This window comes from Myxocyprinus asiaticus, chromosome 1 (assembly GCF_019703515.2).
Source record: "Myxocyprinus asiaticus isolate MX2 ecotype Aquarium Trade chromosome 1, UBuf_Myxa_2, whole genome shotgun sequence".
Taxonomy (NCBI): domain Eukaryota; kingdom Metazoa; phylum Chordata; class Actinopteri; order Cypriniformes; family Catostomidae; genus Myxocyprinus; species Myxocyprinus asiaticus.
The window spans coordinates 36,489,845-36,505,692 of NC_059344.1; the positions used below are offsets into that span (position 1 = coordinate 36,489,845).

General features: G+C 46.0%; 1 long non-coding RNA gene across 1 annotated transcript in view; it reads right to left on the bottom strand.

Annotated features, from left to right (window-relative positions):
• The window catches only part of LOC127444258 (uncharacterized), a 29,868-nt gene extending 14,588 nt beyond the window's left edge, over positions 1-15,280 (bottom strand). Inside the window, exons 1-2 of the long non-coding RNA XR_007897792.1 lie at positions 15,239-15,280; positions 15,076-15,135 (exon numbers count right to left, since the gene is read on the bottom strand). This is a non-coding gene — a long non-coding RNA (uncharacterized LOC127444258). The remainder of the gene's footprint in view (positions 1-15,075; positions 15,136-15,238) is intronic.
• Positions 15,281-15,848: the final 568 nt, after the last annotated feature.

Below are 15,848 nucleotides of genomic sequence, written 5' to 3' on the forward strand. Positions count from 1 at the left end.
CGACTTGTCCCCAAAGGGCCGTTCGACACTCATAACTATGTTGGGTGAGGTTATGTGTCGGCCTGGTGAGCTGGCTACGAGGCACACAGTGGTCTACCCATCACACACCGCCAGTTCACGTAACACAGTTCAGCCAGTTGTGGCGTTTCGTATAGGGACCCCTAGTGTCACTACATCGACACAAAGTCGAGTGAGTGACAGATAGGGAACGTCATGGTTACTTGCGTAACCTCCGTTCCCTGATGGAGGAATATGAGACGTTGTGTCCCTCCTGCTACAACGCTGTACTACCCGCTGAAATGGCCGGACCTTGTCTCGGCTCATCAGCATTAAACCTGAATGAGTGGTTGCATACCAGCTCCTTTTATACCTGTATGTCCAGGGGAGTGTCATGCAAATACTACTCGCCGATTTTCATTGGCCTTTTATCAAAGACCAGAGGTGTCTCGGGCTCCCAAGAGTGACCCCTAGTGTCACTACATCGACACAACGTCTCGTTCCCTCCATCAGGGAACAGAGGTTATGCAAGTAACCATGACGTTACGCTTTGAACGCAAGTCAGGAAAGTTTCCCTTGGGTCTCTACCTGAAACTACGATGAACAGTGGGACATGTCCAGCTACAGGCAGAACAAGCTGTCTTAAAGGAAAGTTAAGCTCAATGGACAGCACATAGCATAATGTTGATTACCACAAAAAAATTTTCGACTTGTTCCTCCGTTTCTTTATAAAAAGCAAAAATGTAGGTTACAGTGGGGCACTTACAGTGTGTAGTAGGAAACACTTATCTCCTGGGATCCTCAGTGTTTTGCCTGCCCCTTCTTGTTGTTATCCAATCTGAACATACCGGGGCAGGGGCACAACTACACATTTCCGAGCTGGTATGCAAAACTAAATTTTGTGCCCCATGTATCTGAGTCATCCATTATAAGTGTTAAGCAGGGGTAGGGAGTGATGTTGGAGGGGTCGAGGATGCCGATTGCACCACCTTTAGTGAGCCGCTGGTGCCCCCTTTACATGACACCCCTATACATTGCATACCTAGCATATATGGTTTTTGCGCCTCTGTACCAGGGGTATATTAGGGTGTTTACGTGCCACCTGGATATGTGTCACTGTCTGAGGACCACCCCTTTATGGTATCAAGTTCTTCCGCTTTCCGGTATCTCATGCTTCCATGTGAAAGTGCTTTTTTGTGCATGTGTTGTATGTTATCAACTGAGCACCGTTGATTGAACGCTACCTTCCTTCAGTGTGTGTATGCTGCTTGCGGTTGGTGTTGCTGACTTACAAATGACGGCGCCTCGCCTTCTCTGTATGTAAACATCATTAGTTATACTGCAGTAACTTGAAAGGAGCTGAGGGCCCACAATAGGAAGGCTGACTTCCATTTGTGGTGGTGGTCTCTCCTGTCACCGAGTGCTGTGGGGCAACACCTCACCGTTGATTTCACTTGTGTGTGTGTGTGTGTGTGTGTGTGTGTGTGTGAGTAATATGGTGCACGTGTGGTGATTTGTCTTTTCAGGGGGAACATTTAGTTTGTAGCTAGCCTGCCAGCTTCTGGTAAGCCTTGGCCCTCTTCATATAATTTGATTTAGATTTTGAATAAATTTATTATTTAGAGACCAATTCAGCTGCTCCTGGCCTGTAGTTCCAGCTTTACATTTTGTTTTGATTTTGTCTTTTATGGGCTAAACTATTGCTGTGAAGTATATCCAATCTATTTATTAATCATAGTAACTAATAAAGAGAAATATTTTGTATCCACGCCTCTTTCCCTTTTTTTGTTGGAAACATGAACCTGTGTGCCCTCGAGTAGGGTTAATATTTTCCCCTGGATATATTTACCAGGGTGGCGTATTCCTTTTGAATTTAATAACTAAATTAAGATCACTGTGTCAGCTCCTGCCTTCCTTTTCTTTGGTCAGGCTACAAATGGAAGTGAATGGGGACAATATTTGGAGGGTTTAAACAGAAATGTGAAGCTTATAATTTTATAAAAGCACTTGCATTAATTCCTCTGTTAAAACTTGTGTATTAATTGAGCAGTAAAGTTGTTTAAATTGTAATTTTTACAGTCGTTTTAGGGTTTGTTGACATTACATTATCATGGTAATGAAGTTGTAAAATTGGATATAACTTTACACAGAAAATGTTTGTGATTTTATCACACTAAAATCATGTTTACATGCATATCCTTTATATCTTGTGGCTATACTTTTGAAACAGTGAGTATTTTAAAGTTCAAAAATTGGCCCCTATTTACTTGCATTGTAAGCGCCTCACTGTAACCTCGATTTTTGCTTTTTTTAAAGAAAAGGAGGGACAAGGCTAATTTTAGTGGTAATCGACATTCGATTGAGCTTAACTTGTACTGAACCAGAGGCATCGCTAGACCAAAACATTCAGTGCTCGAGTCCCTAATGATTTTGGTTTAGCACCGAATGTTTTCTGTTCGGAACTCCAGAGCAGATCACTTCACGTGGGCAGTGGTACTGTGATGGCTCACGCCACACACACGCGAAACCCAGGTTTCAGCCACGCAGCGCAAATGCCTCTTTCAGATCAACTGCCCATGTGCTAAGCTGACTAAATGATATTCATCCTGCAATTTACACACACCAAATATGCTTCTCATCTAAAGGTGCATTTGTGCTGAGCGATTAAAGACTGGTTTTCACGTGAGCAATCACAAAACCACTTGTGCACGTGAAGTGATCTGCTCTGTTTCGTTCTACTGTATTCCTGGAGCGCATGCGTCAACCTATCCACAGTTCCCTATCTGTCACTCACTCGACGTGGTGTCGATGTAGTGACACTAGGGGTCACCCTTGGGAGCCCGAGACACCTCTGGTCTTTGATAAAAGGCCAATGAAAATTGGTGAGTGGTATTTGCATGCCACTCCCCTGGACATACGGGTATAAAAGGAGCTGGTATGCAACCACTCATTCAGATTTTCTCTTCGGAGCCGAATGGTCATGCTCATTAAGCTGAATACTACTGTTCATTCACCTCTGCTGGATCTGACGGCGCATTTCAGCGGCTTCTCCCCCCTCTGCACTGGTGCACTGCAGAGAATGCCCCTGGGCGCTTCGGCAGAAAAACTAGAGAGTATATTTTCTGAAAGAGCATTTTTCCCCTCTAAAAGAGTATATATTTCTCTAAAAGAGTGCACACACAGAACGTCTTTTTAAAGACGCGTCTTTTTAAAGATGCTTTTCCAATTGTGTGTTATTCCTGGTTGCGCTTGTTATCTCTTGCCTTCTAACGGTCACGATCACTGTCTTTCGTGTCTGGGCACTGCTCACGCGGAGACAGCGTTCGTGGATGGTCATGTTCCCATTGCGAGAATATGTCCATGGCAACGTTGCGGTTGCGGCTCACCTTCGTAAGTAAGCGAGCCACCCCAGAGGCTCCCGCCTCGGTCCTTTTACCCACGGGTATGAGGCCAGCACGGCTAGCACTGGGGGCGATTTGGGGACCCCAATGGGACCGCCTCCGCCGGGTATCGCCCCGCGGACCTCCCATTCCCCAGCACGCTCGTCTGCCCCGATCGGGCTTCTGGGTGAGTCCGCCGGCTCATCTCACGGTGAGTTCGACCTCTTATTCGGAGCCCGCAAAAGTGATGAGCTCTCGGGCGCAACATCGGAGAGTGGGCTCGTCCAGTCGGAAGCCTCAGCTGGGCTCCTCCCTTCGGGGTCGATTGCCCAATCACAGGCTGACGCGGAGATGACGACATGCTTTCCCGGGCAGCCGCGAGCGTCGGTTAGAGTGGATTTCACTGCTCTTACCTGAACCCTCACGGCTCGGTGATTGGTTCCTGGGCTCGCGGTGCCGCTCAAAGCCACGCCCCGCCCCCGTTCCTTTCTTCCCAGAAGTGCATGAAGAGCTGACAAGGTCGCGGGAGGCACTTTTTACTGCCTGGTCCCAATCTTTTCAGCTTCCCCACCCTCACTACCCTCGATGGTGGGGCGGCCAAGGGCTATTCGGCAATCCCCTGGTGGATAAAGGCGCTCGCGGTGCACCTATGCCCGCAGAGCGCCACCACCTGGCGCGGGTGCCCAAAGCCCCCGTCCAATGCCTGTAGGTTTACGTCGTCTCTGACGGCCAAGGCCTACAGTGCCGCTGGACAAGCCGCCTCCGCCCTGCATGCCATGGCTATCCTGCAAGTCCGCCAAGGTGCTAAAGGAACTGCACGAGGGTAGTTCCGCCCCGGGATTGATGCAGGAACTGTGCTCGGCGACCGACCTCGCTCTCCGAGTGACGGAGGTCACGGCGTGGTCTCTCGGGCAGACGATGGCCACACTAGTAGTCCAGGAGCGCCACTTTTGGCTCAACCTGGTCGAGATGGGTAAGGCCGACAAGACACGATTCCTTGCTGCCCCCATTTCCCAGGCGGGCCTATTCGGCAACACTGTCGAGGACTTTGCCCAGCAGTTTTCGATGGTAGAGCAGTAGATGGATGCTAGCCAGCATATCCTGCCCCGGCACGGCTCAAGATCCCGCACCCCGTCTACTCATCGCCAAGGGAGTCCCCCTGTGGTGACTGCACCGGCTCCACCGCAGCCCGCCCCTTTGGCCCGGCCCCGGCGTGGAGCCCACCGCAGGAAGCAGACGCCACCTGTCTCGTGGCTGCCCAGAACCCATGAAAGGCTTCAAAGCGCCCTTGAGACGGGCGACCCAGAGACAACGAAACCCGCTGCTCTGGAGCTGGTAAGCAGATCTCCATCTTTTTGTTACCTTTTGCATTTAATTGCGCTGCATGCCCAAGTGGCTGCAGTACTCAAGACCTCAGCAAGAGCAGTTTCCTTGTTCCCTGGGTCACATATCCGGTGTGTACGGCCGTAATCATGACCACCGTCCACCACTCTATTTGGCAGGTTTGGTGCTCCAGCGGCGGTCTCCCGCCCCTGAGCGCCCAGCTGTGGCACAAATCCACCCCCGATGTGACAGTATCAATGGGTCATGAGGACAGGCCTCTTCCTTCCCCGTCCCAGGCTGTTCCGGGGGTGGTCACAAGGAGCCAGGTAAGTGCTTCGAAGTCCTTAGACTCAGCACGGCCATGACATGGTGTGGCAGCTCGAGCTCCGCCCCGCCACGAGGCCCCACCTGCCGGTACATCCGATTACGTTGTCCCTTTGATCCCCCTTGCACGGAACTTGGACGCATGGCTTGCGCTTTCCAATCCGTCACAAGGGCTGGTTCGGACCGTCTGACTCGGCTGCACGATTCACTTCACCAGGCATCCGCCCAGGTTCAGCAGTGTCCACTTCACCTTGGTGAAAGACAAAAACGCTGCTACCTTACGCGGAGATCGCTACCCTCCTACGGAAGGGCGCGATAGAAAAGGGTTTTTCATCGTACCGAAAAAAGGCGGTGGGTTGCGGCCAATCTTGGACCTGTGAGTTCTGAACTAGGCTTTACACAGACTCCCGTTCAAGATGCTGATGCAAAAATGCATTCTGGCTAGCATCCAGCATCAAGATTGGTTTGTGGCGGTAGACCTGAAGGATGCGTACTTCCACGCCTCGATCCTTCCTCGACACAGACCCTTCCTGCGGTTCGCATTCGAGGGTCAGGCGTATCAGTACAAAGTCCTCCCTTTTGGCCTGTCCCTGTCTCCTCGCATCTTTACGAAGGTCGTAGAGGCTGCCCTTGCCCCGTTAAGGGAGGTGGGCATTCGCGTTCTCAACTATCTCGATGACTGGCTAATCCTAGCTCACTCTCGAGACGTGTTGTGCGCACACAGGGACCTGGTGCTCTCACACCTCAGCCGACTAGGGCTTCGGGTCAACTGGGAAAAGAGCAAGCTCCTCCCGGTTCAGAGCATCTCTTTTCTTGGTTTGGAGTTGGACTCAGTCTCCTTGACGGCGCGTCTTACGAACGAGCACGCCCAGTCAGTGCTGGCCTGTTTGAAGGCGTTCAAACAGGGAACAGTGGTTCCACTGAAACTTTTTCAGAGGTTCCTGGGGCATATGGCATCCTCGGCGGTGGCCACCCCGCTCGGGTTGATGCATATGAGGCCGCTTCAGCACTGGCTCCAGACTCAAGTTCCGAGACGGCCATGGCGCCATGGGACACACCGCGTGGCCATTATGTTGGTCTGTCACCATCTTTTCAGCCCTTGAACCGACCACTCATTCCTACGGGCAGGTGTTTCTCTAGAACTGGTCCCCAGGCGCGTCGTAGTCATGACAGATGCCTCCAAAATGGGCTGGGGCGCTGTTTGTAATGGGCACGCAGCCGCCGGCCTCTGGACGGGTCCGCGACTACATTGGCACATCAACTGCCTCGAGTTGTTGGCAATTCTGCTCGCCCTGCGGAGGTTTCGGCCATTGATCCAGGGCAAGCATGTGTTAGTTCAGACAGACAACACGACAACGGTAGCATATGTCAATCGCCAAGGTGGTTTGCGCTCTCGTTGTATGTCACAACTCGCCCGCCGTCTCCTCCTCTGGAGTCAGCAGCACTTCAAGTCGCTGCAAGCCACTCACATCCTGGGCAACCTCAACACTACAGCGGACGTGCTGTCACAACAGGTTACCCTCAGGGGAGAGTGGAGACTCCACCTTCAGGTGGTCCAGCTGATTTGGAGTCGATTCGACAGACACAGGTGCACCTGTTCGCCTCCCAAGAATCCTCCCCACTGCCCGCTCTGGTATGCACTGACCGAGGCCCCCCTCGGCATAGATGCGCTGGCACACAGCTGGCCCCCTGGCATTCGCAAATATGCGTTTCCCCCAGTGAGCCTGCTTGCACAGACCCTGTGCAAGGTTAGGGAGGACGAGGAACAGGTCGTCCTGGTAGCACCCTACTGGCCCACCCAGACGTGGTGCTCAGACCTCACGCTCCTCGTGACAGCTCCCCCCTGGTGAATTCCCCTGAGGAAGGACCTTTTTTCTCAGGGACGGGGCACCCTGTGGCACCCGCGACCAGATCTCTGGAATCTCCATGTCTGGCCCCTGGACGGGACGTGGAAGACCTAAGCTGTCTCCCACCTGCGGTGGTAGACACGATCACTCAGGCTAGGGCCCCCTCTACGAGGCGCCTGTATGCCTTTAAGTGGCGTCTGTTCGCTAAGTGGTGTTCTTCCCGTCGGGAAGACCCCCAGAGATGTGCAGTCAGATCAGTGCTTTCCTTCCTGCAAGAGAGGTTGGAAGGGAGGCTGTCCCCTTCCACCTTGAAGGTGTACGTTGCTGCCATAGCAGCACACCACGACGCAGTCGACGGTAAGTCCTTAGGGAAGCACGACCTGATCATCAGGTTCCTAAGAGGCACCAGGAGGCTGAATCCCTCCAGGCCATGCCTCGTTCCCTCATCGGACCTCTGTAGTTCTTCAGGGTCTACAGAGAGCCCCCTTTGAGCCTTTGCAGTCAGCCGAACTTAAGGCACTCTCCTTGAAGACTGCCCTCCTGACTGCGCTCACTTCCATCAAGAGGGTAGGTGACCTGCAAGCGTTCTCTGTCAGCAAAACGTGCCTGGAGTTCGGTCCAGGTTACTCTCATGTGATCCTGAGACCCTGACCGGTCTATATGCCCAAGGTTCCCACCACCCCTTTAGGGACTAGGTGGTGAACCTGCAAGCGCTGCCCCAAGAGGAGGCAGACCCAGCCCTGTCGTCGCTGTGTCCGGTGCGTGCTTTACGCATCTATTTGGATCGCACGCAGAGCTTTAGAATCTCTGAGCAGCTCTTTGTCTGCTTTTGGTGCACAGCGGAAAGGAAGTGCTGTCTCCAAGCAGAGGATCGCCCACTGGCTCATTGATGCCATAACTATGGCATATGTCGCCTAGGACATGCCGTCCCCGGTAGGGCTACCAGCCCATTCTACCAGGGGTGTAACAGCTCCATGGGCCCTGGCTAGGGGTGCCTCTCTAACAGATATTTGCAGAGCAGCGGGCTGGGCAACACCCAACACCTGTGCAAGGTTCTACAACCTCCGGGTGGAACCGGTTTCATCCCAGGTAGTGGCACGCAACACAAGCGGATAAGCCCGGGATAGCTGGCCGGGTGTATCGCTTGCACATAGTGCCTTCCACCTCCCTTGGAGCTGAAGACGTGTGCCATTAATTCCCAGTAGTGTTCACAGACTTTGTTCCCTGGTTGACTTCCTCCGAGCCCTGTGGCAGTCGAGTGGCGGTTCCCTGTAAAGCTAACCCCATGCAATCTATATCTTCCGCTAATTCGTTTCCCTGCTGGCAAACTGCATCTTCCTTGGGCAGATCCCCTCTGCCCCAGTCTCCATGTTTGTAGTAACTCCTCCCCCATTGGGCAGGATCTACCTTGAAGGCTGTCCACATGGTTGGAAAGACCATGTGACGTATTCTCCCACTTAAATATCCACCCCTCTCTTTGGGCGAGGTGTGGTCTCCGCGGTGTCCCCCCGACTAGACCTGGTGGCCCAGTCGGATAATCCCCCTTCTTTTTTAGGGAGTGGAAAAAGAGAAGGGGAAAAGAGGCCACGACTGGGTTAAGCCTGTCTCTATCTTTGGGTAATCGACTTGTCCCCAAAAAGGGCCGTTCGACACTCATAACTGTGTCGGGGGAGGTTACGTGTCGACCTGGTGTGTTGGCTATGAGGCACACAGCAAGTCTGCCCACCACACACTGCCAGTTCACGTAACACAGTTCAGCCTTGTGGAATTTTGTATAGGGACCCCTCGTGTCACTACATCGACACCAACGTCGAGTGAGTGACAGATAGGGAACGTCGTGGTTACTGGTGTAACCTCCGTTCCCTGATGGAGGGAACAAGACGTTGGTCCCTCCTGCCACAACGCTGAACTACCCGCTGAAATGGCCGGACCTTATATCGGCTCCTCAGCGTAAAACCTGAATGAGTGGTTGCATACCAGCTCCTTTTATACCCGTATGTCCGGGGGGAGTGGCATGCAAATATCACTCGCCAATTTTCATTGGCCTTTTATCAAAGACCAGAGGTGTCTCGGGCTCCCAAGAGTGACCCCTAGTGTCACTACATCGACACCAACGTCTTGTTCCCTCCATCAGGGAATGGAGGTTACACCAGTAACCATGACGTTTTCCTGAGCAACCACTGGGTGGCACCATGATTCTAATTGACTGTTTTGTGTTTCTGGTCTTGAGACACAATGTAAAAACTACCAAAACGAGCAATTCAGATGGAGAACAACAACCATTTAAGTGTTATTTGGAGTATAAATTAATTTCAGGCTCAACTTGTGCATTTGTTGGCTGTCATAACTCATAGTAGTTAATGATATCAACTTAACTAACCTCGGACCATCGCTTCATGACATCTACATACTCAGGTGAGGCATTGTCAAGTGTCAGCACTTTAAAGGTACATATTTTTGAAAATGTTTACATATTTAATACTTTAAACATCACATTACCCATTTAGAATATACGCCGATGCGAGCGAAAACACTGGAGACCGGAAATTGAAAACAGGCGAATCGTGGAACACCTCCGCGTTCAGGAAAAAGGTGAATAGGATAACACAGAACAGATTGCTTACGGGCTTCCCTTGATCTCACGGCACAGATAACAAAATGTATGCGACCCAATTTGAATTCTACTGAGAATTTTCTAGTTTTAAGCGCTGTGGAGGAAACCTCTTGAACAGCTAGACAGCCCATCATTATAAACAGCACTGAGGAGGAAAAGAGAGTTTAAAGTTTTTAAATGTACATTTATGCATTTGGCAGACACTTTTATTCAAAGTGACTTACAGTGCACTTATTACAGGGACAGTTCACCTGGAGCAACCTGGGGTTAAGTGCCTTGCTCAAGGACACAATGGTGATGGCTGTGGGAATTGAACCAGCAACCTTCTGGTTACTAGTTATGTGCTTTAGCCCACTATGCCACCATCACTCCACTAAATTACACATCACCCTTACTTACCTGTATCACAAATTTACAGCAGTAACAGTATCTGTGGTATTTTGATATAAAATGTATAAATATGTTAAGTTTTAAATTAGCAATCTATTAGGAGAAATCTATTAAAATTATTATTTTTTTTTTCTTCCGAAAGACTAGCTACATTGACCTAACCACAGTAATAAGATGGTCTTACCTGTGCTTATATGGCATTGCACTTAAAATTTATGGGCAAATACATGAAAGGCCTTTAAGTCTGGACCTCCAATAAATTATTGACAAAGTTTTCCTCCTGTGCAATATTTATTCTGTTCGAATGATGTTTGAAAATAAAAAGGCATTGTTTGCCTTCAGATATTCCTAAAGATGACTTAAATCATTAACAATGCCTGTTATGGAGTAGGAAACAAACAAAAAAATTCACTAGCAAAGTCCCAACTCAGTAAAGTGGTCTACTCATGGGTACAGTCAGTCTGGTATAACTAGTCCTAGAATAAGTAACTAGTCCTAATAAGTCCAAATAAGTTGTCCTATTAAGGTGTAAATTAAGTTAAGTTTCATTCAAATGGTTCCAGGTGCTTAGACAATACTTCAGACACCTATAATGTAAATAGTATGGTATATATCAAAATGCTATAACATAACCATCACTTTACCATGGTACTGTCACAGCTGCATGGCTGTTTTTTTTTTAAGGTCACTATGAGAAACTTCAACAACTTCATGTGAATCCTAGAACTGTCGATGCTTTGAAAATGTAAAAATGCTGCTCCAAAAGTCACCAGAATATCATTGTTAAAAAATTAAAATAAAAAACATCTCATGGGGGAGCATGTCACCGAACCACCATGCATAATAAGACAGCACAATGTGACTTAATGGGTGAATAATGAAAGGCTAGAAACACCCCTTGAATGCAGGCTATGTACTGTAGGCATGTAACAATGTAACAAAATATAGGCATGCTCCTTTTTTCTTCTTTTTTATTAATTTTGAACATCTTTGTTTTGGTTTGCTATTTATTTTTATACATTAAATGCTTATCAGGCTTATCATGCTTATTAGGGGCGTGCTTCAGCCCCTAATGTTCTGGCCTCAGCCCCTGATGTTTTGAAATCCTAGAGACGCCCCTGTACTGAACCCAGATCATTCCTTTAAATCAATGGATGATTTACAGACAAGAATCTGAATGACATTATTTTCTGCAAACGAACTTACTAATTGACAGCTTTCCTGCGCTGTACGCAATCATAATTTTTTGCCATGTCAAACAAACTTTGTTCTCACAATCACCATGTGAACAGCCTCCGTTGAGTGCAGCTTTAACATAAAAAAGTATGCTAGAAACACAACAGAAAAAGTGTGACTGAATATAGGCCTATATTGACTAACACCCTGTCTACACCAGACGCAAGTAGAGCATCACGTCAGAAGCAAAAAGATCTTATTATAATCAATGCATTGTAGTTGTCAACACTGGAAGCTAATGTTGCAGTGTCGCAGTTGATAGTAAACGGATGCCCCATTCCATTTTGCCTTTTTTATGCACTGGTTCTACTACTGTCAACAATACAAATGAACAGTTTAGAACATTCGCTTAAACATGTTCAGTGTAGACAGCCTCAAGTCGTTGCGGCACATCGGTGACTGTGAGGTAATATTACAGGGTGTATTTCTGTGTGGGGAGTGGGGGTGTTTTGGGGGTTGTAATGGATTGAAAGGGTACCCAGTTTATGTACCCACGCCACTGCTGTCATCTCAACAGCCACAACAATTACGTATGCTGTGGAGGCAGGGACTATGCAAATGACACTACATTGTGACATAACAATGCAAATGATTTCAAAACGGGTCATATTTGCAGGGTGGAAAAAATTATCTTTTTGGACTGGAAAGGAAACTTTGAATTCTAAAACTTACAGTATGGTTTTTTGTTTTTTTAGTACAATGACCTTTTCAAAATATCAAGAAAAATTTTATTCCTCATGTCATAACCCCTTTAATGCCACTGGAGAACAAAAAAAGATTTGTAAGAAAAAAAATCTGGAGAAATCATATATTTAATACACTGAAATGTTGTGGAAAAAAAGATACTTATACAATGCCCATCATAGTGTCAACAGTGTCTGGCAGCAGTTCATTTCAACACAGACTTGTTAGACCTGTTAAGGGTGGAAAGAACATGACAGAAATTGATGGCAGATGTTGGGGTGGGTGTATGAGGTATTTCTGTTTTCATGTCATGACTTCGATGGGAAAATGACAGCGGGGAGAATACTGATGGCTCCTATTTTGTCATTCTGACTTCAAGGAAAATATGCTTCTCTGTTACTCTGCTCTGACTTGTTGGACCCGTTACATCACTTGCCTATCTAATACAATTCATCCATGCTCTAGTGCGTAACGGACCATCTTACAGTCCACAAACTGCACTTAAACGTTGGTGGTGTCCAAGCGTTTATTCAGCTTGCATGTTCTAACTTAAAAAACACTGCTGTTTAAAAAAATAATAATAAATAAATAAATTATAAAGGTTCTGGTTGCTGCCAATAGATAGATCTTCCAAGTATATCTAATTATATGGATACTGGATAGAATTATTTGAGAAAAAACACCATTAAAATGGTTGTAGTAGGCTGCCAGTGGTGTGAATGACTAACATAGTTTTATTTATTTATTTTAAAAAAATTGAATACTGTGTATGTATAATTCCACATCCTGGGAAAATCTCACCTAGAGTAAGTCAGCATATCTAATAGCAGCCTTCTAAAACCTTTACAATATGAAAATAATATCTTGGTAAAATTTCAGCATTTTTTTTTTCTAAAATAATTGAACATTGTACTTATAATTGGACAGTTGGCTTCAAATGTAGAAAGTGAGCCATTACGCTGGCAGTCTACTGCAACCTTTAGAGTGAGAAAATGCTTTATTAATAACAGTGTTTGCTATGTTAGAATATGCAAGTCAATTGAATGAACGCTTGGACACTGTCATTTTAGCGCAGTTTGTGGAATTTTTAGATGGTCCCTTACACACCATAGATGAACATCTTACCTAAAACTATCTTTTCCCGCTCGCTGTTTTTGCTCTCTTTGTTACAAAGTGTCCCATTACTGTTTTACTGAGTGTAAACCACTCACAATTTTAAGTAATCGAGCATTTAGAATGACTTTTTAAATAATCGTGCAAGTGAGCAGAGAACCAGTCCTGAGGAAAGGACTAGGTATTCTCCACACAGCCAATCAGGTGAGAAGCTATGGTACCTACCCTTTCCATTTCGACTGAGCTGCTGTTGTGTTTTCTATCTTGCTGTTGTGTTTTCTGTCTTGCCGTTGTGTTTTCTGTCTTGCCGTTGTGTTTTCTGATTTGCTATTGTGTTTTCTAACTTGTTTTGTTTCTGGTTTTAGTGTTGTGTTTTCAGATTTGCTCTTTTGTTTTCGGATTTGCCGTTGTGTTTTTAGATTTGTTGTTTTGTTTTGCACTTCACGGCTACCGTTGGCCATGAAGTGCAAAACAAAACAACAAACCTAAAAACACAACGGAGTGGAGCCAAAAGTGAGCTGTAAAGTGAGTTGTTTTTAGCTGTAGTCTAAATGATGTAATGCAGTCAACAGGAATAATGTTGCGTTCCATTTTTCTCGGAAGTTGGAGCTCAGGACTCGGATCGATGTCATATCCCTTAAAAAAAAAAACAAGAAATCCGAGTTGGATGCGTTCCTTTAACACACAACATGACAAGTCGGAAAAAAAGATGGATGCCTCCAGGAAAGTAATTGTTGCACTAACTATTTTGGAGTACAGAGAGCTACAAAATAAATATGCCCTTCACCTAAGAGACCTCGAGGAAGATGACAGAAAGCGGAGAAGGTATGTTAATGTTTCCGTGTATTTGATTGTATCAAAACATGTTAACCAAGTTTTAATCGAACCAGCGGCGTAAACAAAGGGCAATGCCCTATGGAAGTACAAATGTATATTTGCAATATAAATTTCCTTAACTGTGTTATGTGTAAAAGGTTTTACAATTTGTAACATTAGGCAGTGTTGTTGTAGCAACATTGACCATTGTTCTTGTAGCAGCAGCGACCATTGTTGTTGTTAGCAGCAGCGACCTAGCCAATTTTAGATGTACCAGTTTATAAACAACACATTACATGGTAATTCACGCATAACAGGATTGTAGCAACATGCCTATAGGCAACGGTAATACAGTATTGTGTATACGACTTACTAAATTGTACACAAAAAAGACAAAAGTGCTAAAAAAACCTTTAAACCCACAGCATACTACAGTCGATGCTCTTTGCAGCCAACTTGCTTTCTGAACTCGGGGTCCTCTGAGTTCGTCCGACTTTCCGAGTAGGAATTTCGACATCGGGGGGCATTCCATTTGTCAGTTCCAGTCTCGGAACTTGGAAAATAACTCGGAGCTCCGACTTCCGAGACAAATGGAACGCAACATAAATGCTCCAAATTGCATTTATCATTGATTATTTAAATGTGATTACTTCCTGGTTTCTGTGGGACCAGAACCCAAGTTTTTTCCATGTCTCTGAGGCTGTTCACACAACACACTACAGTAATGCCACAGGAAAAGGTAAACACGTTTGAAATTATGCAAATTTGTCTGAAGGGGCATGGTAAATTCTGTGTGATCATGTTGTGTGCAACATCATCCAGTAGGAGATATTTTAGAAACATTTTGTCTAGGCATGTGCAAAACTACCAATTTTCCTAACTGAATAGTTGTTGGGTTGTCTGAACAACTTGTCAACTAGTCGGTGTTAAGTAACCCATGGATAATTAGGCTCCCTTATGTTCACATGACCCCGATCAGATACATTTCAGAGAGATATACTGATGTGAAGCACAGTACATCAACATGGTAACTAAATGATATTCAACAAATAAGTAGGCTAAATAACTGTAGGTGGTGGGTTGTAAATAATCACCATAGGATACAAAACTATTTTGGGGGGGGTTTAATCTGATGGCTATTTAAAAAAAATAAATAAAATAAAAATAAAAATAAAAAAAATTAAATATGGTACAATGAAATACGAAAATGAAATACAAAAATGAAATACGAAAATACAGTAGAGGTTAATGTCAAATGAAAATACAAACAGGGCATTAGCCTATCCATATGCTTAAGCACATATTTAACACATGCTTATATCATTCACCAATTAATTCTAAATTTACATACCCAGTCCTCGCATGTGCACCAAAATGTGATCAAACTCCACACATGCAATCCATATGCATCCTTCAAAAATGATCCATAACAAACACTCAGTTTTAACATACAACACTTCTGAACACATATTTAATGCAATTTATAAGCATTTTGTGTAAAATGTGATATTTACCCAAAGACTTATCAACTAACAAACAAAATTGGTCGCTCTCTTGCACAACATATGTTCTCATGTCTCTAACCAGCACACATTCGCAACACCAGGATTGCTGAAAGCAGAACTCCGGTTCTTAAAGGGGCCACATCCAGTTTATGACTAGAGTTAAATTACATGAAATTTCTCCACTTGTCTACATTACTATAACCTATTATCTCACAAAACTATCAAAGTAAGAACAGTAAGAAATAAGCAAGGCTCCAATACAGAGTAGCTTCAGTGTAACTGGAGTGCTTCAGAGCGATCCTCGCTGCACATAAAAAGGTGCATAGCTGTAAGATTGTGGGTACACAACATCTAGTTCACAACATCAAGCAGTTTAAACCTTTTTTTTTACTGCAACTGTTTATTTATCGGAAGGATGAAATGTGGTGGGAACAGCCAGACACAACCTTGCACTGTAGCAGCAGGTCAGACAAGAAGGAAACAGAGCCCAGTTGAGCACCACAGTGCTACTGAATTCACTGTTGTAGAGGGTCACCAAGAAGACCAGTACCGCCAACAGGACAAGTCATGCCCGCAACGTGAGCAGCAGGAGGATACAACTGTTAACCCACAGACAAGA